Here is a 13366-nt window from a genome sequence, read left to right on the forward strand (position 1 = left end):
CAGAGAGAGAAGTTCTGGTACAATCACAGATACAATTCCAGTAGAATGATCTCTCTTTACAGGGATTTCTCCCAGATAATGCTGTTCAGCAGGGCAAAATGATAATGCAAAAAAGAAAAAAAAGAAAATTGGGATGTATTAGTCAGTGTAAGAGGAGAAAATCACAGCATCCTTGTGAAATAAGGCTTGGATAAAATTATGGAATTTGTGGGATTCACTCTTTTCTTGTTGTCTATCCCTGAACCACGCAGGAAAACCTGAGCTCTTCCTTTCGTTTGGCATTCCTGCTTTTGGATTGGCCTCTTCAGATTTAGGTGGCTCTCAATCAAGAGACAAGGGCAACATCTGGATCCACTCAGGAAATTTAATATCCTTTAAACAGTGCTTTGAATTTTCATTTTTATTTCCTGTCAGGTCTTTTTAGATCAATGTGAGTAATGCACAGTTGGTTAGGACCTGCAGAATAGTCACAAAATGAGGTGAAAACTGCTGTTTAATAATCAGTGGAAAAATAACTCCCATGAAAGTGGGTGACCAAAAGGTCACACACATCCCAGGATTTATGAGCAGGGTGGTATTCACACAATTTATGCAATTTAGAAATTTCAGGGAGTACAGAGAAGACTCAGAGAATGGTGAAGTGCTTGGGAAATGTGTCTGTCAGTAGGAGACTGCAGGTGCAAAGAGAATATTAACAATTCACCCAATGAGTCTCTGCCTTTCCCTGTGAGAACCCAAATGTGGGTAATCAGCTCCTTCAAAAGTTACTGTGAGATGCTTGTCAGGGGAAAAAAAGGAGTCATAGTCTCAGCAGGCAATTAACCATTTCAACTGCTGCATGTTTTTGGGGGATTTTCTCTCGACAACACTTTTCTTAGAGAAAATTATTCCACTTCCCACAAGATCTGCTTTGCTCCAGCAAGGATTTGTTCAAAAAGCTTCCAGGAGCAGTGAGAGCCTGTGAGGTGGAATTAATGACTGAGTGTAGGTAGCAGCAAGGAGTTTATTCTAAACTACTTGTAGTGCTGGAGAACTTTACAGTGCTCCTGAAAATAGTTCAGGAAAGACTGGAAAGGCATCCTTGAAATTCAGAGGGATCTGAATAATGCTGTGGTGGGAAGCACTGCTTGTGCCTGTGTTTGCAGAGTTTTGCTTGACAGAACAGAGCTGTGATCAGCAGAGATCTCCTAAAACAAGCACACCTCAGCCTCACGTTAAGGGGAAAAGGGAGCACTGATCCCATTTTTCCATAAATTCATAATTTCCTTGCTTTTCTTCCCTGCACACACACACAGATATGATGATTTTCCTCCACATTTCCTCCCTGAAATCTATAAGCTGCTTGTATTTACCTTCTCAGTGGCTTCTTCTGTATTGTTTCTGGTATTTATTTACCTTTGAAATCGCTCTTAATTCAAAATCCCATTAATCCCATTTAAGGGGCTGAGCCCTTTGTGTGGCATTGATATCCTGCAAGGACATCGAGGAAGGGCAGGGGCAATATCTCTATTAATGGGAGATAATCTTATTAATGAGTGAAAGGAAATCAGCCTGCTGTTCAAAAAGATAACAATTAAAAGGGAATGTAGCAGCACTGGAGAGGTTTCCTTGTTGTCTAGAAATTCTCTTTTTGAGGAGTATTTACAGGAGTGGGAGATGAAATGCCCGCAGCACCCAATATTTCAGTGTTGTGGGTGGGATTTGTTACTCTTAGAGCAACGTTGTTGTAAATTAGTCTTTGCCAGATGCTTTGTCTTGTGGCCTAAATTGCTGTAAAACCCATTAGGGTGTATAATGCACATAAAAGGGACAGAGGAGTTGCAGAATCACTGCGATAAGGGATTATGTGTTCCTTGATTGTTATCCATTAAAGAAAAGGAATTTCATCATCCCACTTGAATCTTGCCTTAGATGCTTGTGTTTGAATCCTTAATGAAGATTAAAGGCTGGAGCTGCAATCTGCCGATGGAATTTCTCCTCTCTTACGTTATTGTTCATTAAATACCAGTTATTCCTTTGTGCTTCTGCAAAAGAAAGGTGCCAGGGAAGCACCTGGGATGTTTTAAATCAAAAATGCAGCTGTTGGGGAAGGGCTGAGGGGCAGGGAGTGTCCTTGGCCCTGCCCTCACTGCCATCCCCCCCTCCAGGCTGAGGGGGACACAGTTTATTTATCAGCCCAGCAAAATGATGTATTTACTGGGGATTCAAGGCTCCAGCCTGGCATGTATCACATGGCGTGGGCTGGAGTTATTGGGGAATTACTGGGATTTAGATATTCTCCCAAGAGCTGAATCAGACAATGTCACTGCTAGCCATGGGGGTGTGCACCATAAAGTTGTAACCAAGCAACAAGCTGCCTGTAGTATTTTATTTTTAGTGGGTTATTTTTATTATTTACGCTCTTGGTTTATTTATCTTGGTGTGGATTGCAATGATACAAAAGAAAATTTAAGAATAACTTTCAAAACTATTTCCCAGTACAATTTCTGTGGATATTGCCATTCTCCCGTGAAAATCCATGTGAAATACATTCTGTTATGAGTTTTGGTTCAGAGTTAACAGGCCCAAAGAATTGAAAATAAGTGACCTGTGATCCATTTGCCTCAGCTTTCCTTCCACCAGTTCATTTTCACTTGAAGATCTGCAATTTCCTTCCGTGCAATCTTGGCACTGTGGTTGTTTGGCTCTGAGGATTGTCTCAGGGAATTGCATTTTATGTCAGCAGCTGCTGGAAGTGTCACAGCTGATTCTGAGCTGTCCCAGCATCAGCTGAGCTCCTGCAGGTGGTGATGAGGAGGAGATGAACTGGGGTTTTTTTCAGGCTGGTTCTGAGGTCATTTTTTCTGGTAAAAAATTTGCTTCTGAAACTTGACAGGCTTGGATTTAACTTGTTCTACAGAATCTGCTTCTCACGTGTTCTGGTGATGGTGGAGAACTGCATTTCCCTGTCTGGGAGGGATAAACCTCTCCTAAACTCAGCCTGGGAAGGATAAACCTCTCCTAAACTCAGCCTGGGGTCGCTGGCTCCACCAGGGCTGGAGTTCCTGGGTGGTTCAAGAGGGAAGGATCCAGCTGGACCAAAGCCACATGGACAGACACCTGACCACACCACCCTGGAGCCAGTGGGTGTTTTGCTGGCCTTTTTTCCTCCTGAAATCCCTGCTCTGGTTGGGCTGAAGTGCAGATACTGAGTTTAACATCCTGGCTGTGTGTGCTGAAGGAGGTGAAATCTGGTTTTGCCTTTTCCTGTGGTTCACTTTTCCATGACTAAATTTCCCTTCTCTATTTTCTATTAGACAAATAACTGTACCCTTTCTGGGGTATCTGTAGAGCCAGATCTGCAGCTTTGACAGTGTCACCTGTGAGTCCTGTTGTGATCTTCTTGTGTCACTGCAAATGAGAAGAAAATATTGTGAGGAGAATGTAGATTGAGCCACTCTCCTGTTCTTTCAGGTAGAAAGCAGATAATACCTCAGGGCTTTGTTGTTATTCCTTTTTCTGAAAGCAATATTCAGGGAAATGTCTGCATCTGCTGAACCTCCTTTCCTTTCCCAGCTCAGAACTCTGTTTCTTTGGGGAGACAGCAAGAGTCAAGAGTGTGAGGGTTGGTTTTAATATTAATTTGGAATCCCAGTGTGGTTTCCTTTCAAACAGAAAATTGCTCCCTGTGCTGAATGATGCTGATGCATGCAGGGCTCAGAAAACAGCCTCGTGTCTTGTTTAGCCTTGGAAATTGGAAAAAATTCAAGATATGATGAGTGTGTAGATTTTGTGATTCTTTTGTCGTGTCAGACCCTTGGAAGATGAGGTGTGGAGCGATTTCATGCTGTGGAATATCATGTCATTGGCGGGGTCTCTTTGGTAATGGAATTTGGGATTTTCAAAGAACAGAGGCTGCTAAATCAGCCTGCATGAAAAGCCAGGGTTTAAGGCTTGTAATTGTGACACTTCAATGAGAAGATTAAAAACTGATGTTAAAGGTAGTGCTGCTGCCTGGAAGTGTCTCCCAAAGGTGTAGGACAGAATGGCCAACGAAATTTTAGAAAAAAACCTGGTTACTTAGGATTTAAACCAACTCCATCTACAGCAGCAGGGTAAGATCTTTCACTCCATCAGGAGGTAAAACTAGTGTCTACTCTTTATTTCATTTTGCTGCCTATTAAAAACCCTCTTTTTAATACAAATGTAACCTTCCTCCACTAATCTTTTTACAAGAGGAAACTTTAAGTCAGAGTTTGGGTCCTTTATGATAAAGTTCCATTTTGGGGCAAAATAGATTCCACTTCAATTTTCAAAAGGTTTGGAAATCTATTGCACATGGAGATAGGTGACTTCTTTTGTCTAGGGTTTTTTTCCCCAGTAAGGCACATGGCACTTTTGTCAGAGCGGTAGTGAAATTGCTACAATCTCATTATTATTTTTGTGTCTGTGTTGATTAATCATAGAATCATTGATTGGTTTGGATTAGAAAGGGTCTTTTCATCCAACCCCCCTGCCATGGGCAGGGACACCTTCCACTATCCCAGGTCACTCCAAGCTCTGTCCAACCTGGCCTTGGACATTTCCAGGGATGGGGATTAAAAGCAAACAAGCTGTTATCAAAACAACTGCCAAAAAAACCCCAAAATCACAATTCTTATGGATTTTTTTCTTTAAACAGTTTGCAATGCTTTTGAAAGAGGAGCTGAGGGCATTTGTGTGTGTGCTCACAATGGAGCCATGAGGCAGATCCTGAGTGTGGCTCCAGTTAGAAAAGAAAGAAAATTTGACCAAGAAAATGTTTACTTCTATCATTTTCAGGGCAATGGAAAAAACCCAAATTATAGGTTGAATGGGATGTAGTTTGGAATGTTATAAAGATGAAATAGGTGTGACAAGCCTGGCCAGTTTTGTGGTGGATCCATGGGGTTCTTGAGCCCCACTGAGCCTGGCTGAAGTGCCCCTTCCTGTCCTGGCTGTTTCTGCAGCTGAGGCTTCTAAACTCTGCATGTCCAGATTGCACCAGTTTGGATTTGGGTTGGGGCGTTTGTTCTCAGGATAAATATTTGTTATGGATCCCCAAGGCCTCAGCCTTCTGTTCCATGCCTGCGAAACTCTGTGTGCCATTAGCTGAGGATGAATTGGCATTGTCCCCCTGGTGCAGCTCAGCTCCCATCACCTGAGCTCAGCTCCCTGCTCAGTCCCACTCCAGGCTGAGCTCAGCATCACTGCCCAGGCCAGGGCTGCCCACGGTGTTCATGCTGCCTCTGGGATCTGTTTCCATCCCCCTGCTCTCAACACAAAGCAGGAAGCCTCACAGGCAAGCAGTGAAGGAAATTGCCATGCCCAGGGACACCAACACTGTTTTATTTTCATGGGGTTTAACCTGAAGCAGGTCTGTGGCTCTTTCTGGTGATGCATAGCTTTTCCCTGGGGGCTGTTTTACTTTTTAATATTTGATCATGTCCTGCAGATGGTCGTATGGGCTTCCAAGGGATGAGCCAGGTGTTCTCCTACACTCACACAGAGCATCCACTGAGAGAGTGATTGCCTCACTCAGCAAATGGATGTGGATGGACTTATTTCTATACTGCAAATGAAACTGTGGACTTTATTTGGGCTGGTTGAGCTGAAATCCTTCATGAATCCTTGAACTGTGGTACTTAAATGTTTCTGTAGAGGGCTGAAGCAGAGGTTTTCTAGCACATAAAACAACACTTTTGGAGATGATGGCACACGACCTCTGCCCCTGTGTGAGCAGACAAGAGGAAGAGGGGAGGCAGAGATATGGAATATTTCTGTAAAATCCTGTAAAAAATATGTTGATTATGGGAATAATAGAGCAGCTACAGCTTCTCACTCCCACAGGACCCTTCTCCCCTGGCCTGGAAAGGGGACAGAGCCTGGGCAGCAGCTCTGAGAACAGGTGAGAGCAGAAGGATGGCAGCTTTGGGTGATAGAGAAAAACAAACCCACTAAAATCCTTGAGTTTCCTCTCTTCTCCTTTCCCTGAATAATTCTGAAGGGGACTGGCTTAGGAGAAGATTTTGGCAGATGAACTTGTTCTCTGTGGGAGCCTGTGCCGGGAAGGGGGGTGGTTCATTTGAGGTGCCCTCCGTGGCACTGACAATTAACAGCTGAACGCATCGGTGCCTGCAAATAGCCTGCCTGCCTCTCTCCTGCTCGACAAAACCCGCGGCCTCATTAGCATTTGCTGGAGCTTGAATGCCGAACTTCTTTCAGGTTTCGGGGCTGAGCCGGGAAGTGTTTCCCTCTCCCCCACACACATCTGTTTGCACGCTGGGGATGGGTCTTTAAGAGGAGGGACACGAAGTTTGGCTGCTTTAAGTGATTTTTTTGTCACTGAATTATCAAGTGACCCAAGCAGAGATGGGATAACACCAGTTTGAGGGAGCTGGTCCCATTATCCAGCTGCTGAACTCTGGGGCACAGCACTGAGCAAGGTACACTGAACGGGAATGTCAATTTTCCATGGCTGCGCACAAGACAGAGAGGTTCAATTTAGTGGAAGAACGTGGATAACAAACTTGCCCTATTCACTGGCAGCGTGATCCATGGATTAGATGGATTTCATGTGTGACTAAATATTCATGTATGAATGGCAGTGGTCTGAAATCAGAATCCTGCCCAACATGGAACTACATCTGAGCCCTCTCTTCGACTCTGAATAAAATATGAAAAGCAGCCATACAGTCGGGGAAGGTGCTTGTTCACAAATCAAATTAAACATAAAAAGCTGAATAAATGCTAAAAATTAGGTTTTGATGAGAAAGCTTTTTTTTTTTTTTTTTTTTTTTTAACAAGGTCTGTGAGGAATTTTGGGGATTGTGTTGCTACATTTCCTGTAATGAAAACGTTCACAGATTGAGGCAATTTTTTGAGCATGATCATTTATTTCAAATGAACGGATTAAAAAAGCTTGGGGAAAGCAGAAGGTGTGAGCTGAAATGCAGGATGTCAGAATTGCTGCTGTGAAATCTATAATTCAATCTTGCTTTATCATCCTAAGCAAAAGATGGATTTTTAGTAATGGATTGTCAGTTTTAAACTGCGCTGTAGCTTTTTGTAATAAGCACAAGTAGATTCTTGTCAACCAGACATGCAATGTTTTTCCACACAAATATTTTCCCTTGTAACATTCTGTCCTGGTGCCTGCATTTTTTAACATGAGCCCAGCTCTTTGTGAGGATATTTTCTCACATCATCCAGTATGAGGGGTGAAGGACTGAGAGTAAAATGCTTTTGTAATTAAAATTATCCCGTTTCAGTTGAAATCGTCCTTATTTATGCAGGGCAGATGCTCATCATAATTTATTCAGTGATTTCTCTTTCTTCTGTACCTGAAGACAGGCCTTGCAAGTCAGAGGTTATAACCCTGCAAAAAGGAGCCAGTAATTACACCTGCCAGCATCTCCCCCTGGCCACTGGCACAATCACCCATCAAGGATAATTGACAAGTAGCTAATAGGATAAGCTTTTGTTTCTTTGGGTTGTTTTCCTGTGTTTTCCCCCTGCTTAGCAAGGGGAAATCCATTAACTGCTGAGGCTCCACCAGGAATGTGCTGCTGGGCACGCAAGGACTGAGTCCTTGAAGCAACGGGACAAACATCTTTAAGAGGGAGAAATAGATGTCTTTCATCTTCTCTTTGACATCTAAATTCCCAGCTCGCTGGCTGCTGGAGCTGCCCCAAAGGAGCTGCTGATGCCATCTGGGCTCCACCTGAGCTGGGCTGGGCAACAGGTTTTCTCTGGGGCCAGCTCAACAAGGCTCAGCTCCTGGGCTTGCACTCGAGCAGCCAACACAGCAGTTGTGTCTGGGACAGGAGGAGACCCCTGAAGCTGTGGGAAGCACAGAATCCATGTCCTGAGAGCTGAGGGATGAACTGGAGCACCCAACATCCTTTTATTCCCGTAGCAGTGTCTGTTCACAGCTTGGTCAGAGCAAGCAGCGCTCACTGCTCGAGGTGGTCACAGCAAAGGTGTGATCCTGAGGCTAGGAAAAGGGTAAAAGTCAGGGGGAGAGGATAAATCAGAGCTCAGGACACCCAGTGGGATGTGGGGAGTGAGGATATCCAGATCCAGCACCGCTGACTAGGTTTGGGCACCCCAGCCTGACCCGGGGTGCTGCTCTGATGGGTGTCAGGTCCTCCTCAGGCAGAGGGGCAAAGGGATCAGGGATCTTTCCCCTCTCCAGGACAGATCCACAGCAATTTGTCTGCATTTCAGTCAATTCTAAAGATGAAATTGAACCTAAAATTTCCAAGGAAAGGGAGACCTTTATGGGTCAGAGAGCAGCATGAGTGTGATCCGTGTCAGTGTTTGTTGATGGCTGGTTCTAAATCCATGCCTCACTCAGTCTGGGGATGTTTTTTATGTGTTTTGCCAAATTCCTGGTTCCCTTCCTGCATTTCCCCTTCTAGGGCTACCTCTGGTGATGCCTCAGGTTTTAGCTTTTATATTTTTCAGGTTCTGTGCTGCTTTAGTGTGCAGTTCTGAGCTCCATATCAGGGGATGGTGAGCTCTGTGCACAGAGCAGGGAGACAAAACAATTCCTGCTCCAGCTGGGCACCAAGGACAAATGATCCCAATCTCAGCCCAAGAGCACAAACCCCGTGGGCTGCAGAGAGAAAAACAAGCAGGATGGGACTGCAGGGGCTGCAGCTGGGGTTGGACACTGAACTGCAATGTGCACATGGAGCAGAGCTGAGCCCAGGGAGAGACCCCGGCAGCGCTCGTGCATTTTGGGACCATTTGGGTTCATCTTGGGGGCAGCCCTGGCTGGGCTCTGGTGCTGCCCAAGGTGGATCCATGGAGGAGATCCTTGGAATCAGTCCCTGCTTTATTCTGTAGCTCTGCCCAGCCTGCACAAGGCACCACTGGCAGTGCAGTGTGACATCCCTCCTCTGCCCCCAGCTGCACTCTCCAGAGCTGGGGATGCTCTTCAGATCCACCTCAGGGCTTTCCTAAAGTGGCACATTCCTCCTGTGCCTGTTCCCTGGGGAATTCAGGTTTGCTCCCTTGCAATCTTCCCCACACAGCTCTGTGCCTGTGTATCAAGGTGTGTTAAAAGTTCTGAAGAGATGTTATTAACTCATATTATTTGTGTTTAAAATAGGCAAACCCATTAAGTCAAATCACCTGCTGATTTCCTGCTGAATTTCGCTCCCAGACCAAATCCTGTTACCTTTGAAAGAGCACAAAAAATGGGTTCTAAATAGCTCCTGGTAGAAAAAAAATCAAAATTATGAATAAGGATGTTTCAAAGCCTTTAAACCATCTGCATGCTGCCAGCTTACCTATTGTGCCTTTAATTTAAAAGGAATGCTAAAATGAGTGCAAACACTGGAAATTATGGCTCTCTGTGGAATACTAATCCGTAATATTTGCATATTTCTGACATTTTAAAATTCCCCAGACTCTCATTCCTCCATGCTCCCGTCAGGGCAGTTTTGAGGACGTTCTGTGGTTATGAGTAAGGGATGAGAGCTGGGAGGATCTCATCAGGGTGCTCTGTGTACTTGAAAGAGCCTCCTGTAATTTTGGGATTTGGCTGAATAAAATCAATACTCCATCTTTTAGCATTTAGGGAAGCTGTAAGAGCCATGATTCCATCAGGAATGCAATAGGATTTTCGTAATCATTCTCTTTCTGTGTCCTGTTTCACGTTGCCAGTGAGAAGGACATTTATCCTACAGCCAGTTCCTAAAACAAACAGGGTCAGGATCAGGCTGAAGCTGTGCTCAGCCCTTTATAAAACACCTGGCTAGGATGGTCTGGGTACCATAAAGTGAGAATTTTTGGAACAACTTGGAATTTGTATTTAAGGCTCAATTTTCCACAGTTTCTTCTGCCTCAGGTGGCTGTTGTTTAAAATGCTCTCCTCTGCGGACCACAAAAAACCATGGATTTTCTAAGAGGAATCCAGGGTGGGTCCTGGGAAGGATCATTCTGCACCTGGGAATGTGTTTTGAGGTGTGTTGCTGCCATCTGCAACAAATTTTGGTCCTGGGAACCGTGTTTTGGGGAGAAACCAGTGTTAGCAGTCATGTTTGGTTCTCACTTAGGACTGCTTGGCTGCACTGAAGAATCTTGCCTAAAAATCAAGGTAAGAATAAATCAAGTACATAGAATAAAAATCCATGTACACCACGCATGGATTTACACAGATGTAAAACCAAAAGCAAAATGTGCTAGTTTGGAACTTACTCCAACACTAATTCCACACTGCTGCAGGTATTTATTCCTCATTTTGCCCATTCATTTCCACTGCAGGATTACCAAGGCCTGGAACTTCTGCTGGGCTTTATCAGACCTTATCTCCATCACCCTCTCCACTAGTTCAGAAGGATGTGACTGCAAGCAATTAACGTTTTGATGCACTTCACCACGCAATTGCCAGCCTTTATTTTCTTCCCATTAAAATCATTGGCTCAGTTTACAGCTGGCTTGGTTTTTAATCTGGTTTTTGCTATTCCTATGGTAATGGAATCCATTCAATTAACACTCTGTTGGCTGGAGGGGAATACCAATCATAAAGCAAAGCCTATTTGCCCTGGCCAGGCCTGGAGGAGGGGTTGCTTTTTGCTCTGTCAGGGGTGAAAATTTTGAAATTTGATGCTGTCAGGACTTAATTTTGTGATGAATCCAGGTAATTATTGGGTTTCACTTGGCTGTTGGTGTGGGGAACCTCTGTGTTAGAATACTTGAGTGGTAAAGAGAGGCTTTGGCTTTGGGCTTGTATTTGGTGGATTGGGTGTGATTTGGGGGTATTTTTGGAGGGAGAGCATGTAATATTTTGGAGTTTGGTGTTTTTCTGATTGGTAGGGGTTTTTTTTGTTTCTTTTGGATTTTTGGTGGGGTTTTGTTGTGTTTGGGTGGGTTTTTTTTTTTTTAATTGAATCAACCTTTTTTTGTACAGCAAAATAAGCCTGGAGAAAATGTGTTTGAATTCTACAGCCCTGCATTGTGGGGAGATGAATAGCATGAAAGAATAGAGCAGAAACCAGTGAACCTGAGGTAGACTTGAACTTTCTGGACTTCTTTTGTTGCAGATTTCTTTTCATTGCCATGGGAGGCATCTCACTGTTGGCCAGTGCTCCTGAACAGGCACCTGGGGGGAAGCAGACCTTTAATGCTGCAAGAAAAACAGTCAGAGAATTTGACCAGGATAAGGGATCTTCCTGCCCAAGAGGGAAGAAATCCCAGGAGGGGAGTGCCAACCCTGGGAGATGCCTGGAATTGGAGCACAGTTATTTGGGAATTATTGAGCATCTGTCACTGACTGTCACCCAACAGGTCTTCTCTGGCTGCCTCCACGTCCTGTTCTTTTCTTCCCAACTGCTTCAAAAAGGATGAGGGTCATGGCCAATGTCCCTTTTTCATCTTTAATGGTTCTGTTTTGCAGAGAAAGCTCAAATATTCTGGTATGTATTCATTCAGTGGTTGGACTTGATGATCTCAGAGGTCTTTTCCAACTTTAGTGATTCCATGATTCTGTGGAAACATTAATAGGCTAGATAGGAATAAATCTGCCCTGCCTGAAATCCTGTTTTAGTAATCATGTGGAAATTATGATTTTGTTTTTTCTGGGGAGAAAAAAAAAAAGCAACAGACAAACTTTAAAAAATTGACAGTGTAACATAAAATGCAAAGTAAGCTTCGTTTTCCCAAGTTTTGTTCTAGCAAACCTCAATGCATAATTCACAGCAGTTTCACACTCAGACCCATTACACAACTGGTGTGTGTTTCAGGAGGAAACCAGACCAAATGTTTCTTATTTGCAAATCTCACAAAATCCAGGGTGATTTTCAGTTTCACCACCAAATAGGAGACCCACACTCTCATGGTCTTGAATTTTGTGGTTGGAATGTTTCATTGCCAGAGGGGAAGAAAAAAAAAAAAGGCTGAACAGCCTGTTCAATTAAATTCAATGGAAATTTTCCCAGGGACTTCAATGGAACTGAACGTGGGCACCAGATCTGTGAAGATGGCTGGAAATGGTCCCTGGAGAATTCCAAGGCAGGCAGCTTTGAACTGGATATGAAATAAATGGGAAACTAAGTGCAAGTGGCTGCCAGTGGGGCTGTGATAAGGCAATGTGCAAACACTTCCTCTGATAGCCCTGGAATTAGCTGCAATTAAGTGTGATTTTGATGAGGAACACATGGAATTTCCAGTTCATCACCGTGAGCAACGCCTGTGCAAAACTGCTGCAGCAAACTGTGAGGGGCTGCAGGCGCTTCCCGAGGTTGGCTGTGTGTACAAAGCCTGTGGAAATTCCAAATTTCCAAAATCTGTAAGAAATTGGGACACACCGGAGTGAAATATTTGCCAACTTGGAGTTTAATGAGAAATGGGGGAGGCATCAAAGCCTCTGTGAGAAACACAAAGAATGTGGAGGGCTGCAGAATGAAACATGGAGTGTCCCAAGCCATCACCTCTCTCAGGTGGATGCTGTTTGCAGGGCATTCCCTGAGCTCACCAAAGTCTATTTTTTTTTGAGAATCATGCTCTGCTTCCCTTGTGCAAGCATCAAGAACAACAATCAGGTAGATGCTGGGGCATTTACAGCACCATAAAGCTGGTGCACATTGTAAATGTGGTACAGACAGCACAAATATGGTGCTAATAGAAAATTATTTTAATTTTTTTTCTCACTGTCCCTTCATTTGTTCTCTTTCATCTCTGTTATTTTGGGGTAAGTGAGGTGCTGTTCTACCTCACTGCTTTAAAAACTGTTTGCATTGCCCTGCTTAGGCAGTGCCTAACTTAGGGGATAGTGAGGATCCCTTAAGGAATTCCCTAAAAGGTAACCTTAATTAATTACTGTTTCCAGCTGTATGGAAATGTTCCTGCCCCTGGCAATGCAGGGGATGTTGCTGAATGGTGACATCATTGTCCTCCACCTCCTGAGCATAATAACTCTTGATATTTCCTCTTTCAGCATGTCGAGGGGCTGAGCCTGTCTCTGAATGTCCCTACGTGTGCTTGCCCTCATAAATTATATCTGTACAGAGCATTTCCCTGTGATTTTGCTTCAGGAAAAGGCAAGAAGCACATGCACTTAATAACAAATCTAGCCCAGAACTGATCATCAAAGCTGTCCTGGTTTTTAGAAAGCCTCACAGAAAGTAACTGAGCTGTGGCATTTGCAGGTGGAATTTAATCTAAATTAAAGAGTTGAAATGTGCAGTGTGGATGAGCCCAGGACTGGCTGGACCAGGCAGGTGAGGGAGAGCAGGGGGAGCTCACCCAGCTGCTATAAACTGATTTCTGCCCCCAAGGAACTTGTCAGGAGATGCTGTCAGCTGCTTGCACTTTGCAGTGACAGGATTTGTCTTTATTAGCCCCAAATAATGTGCCTGCC

Source organism: Passer domesticus, chromosome 9 (genome assembly GCF_036417665.1).
Source record: "Passer domesticus isolate bPasDom1 chromosome 9, bPasDom1.hap1, whole genome shotgun sequence".
NCBI lineage: Eukaryota > Metazoa > Chordata > Aves > Passeriformes > Passeridae > Passer > Passer domesticus.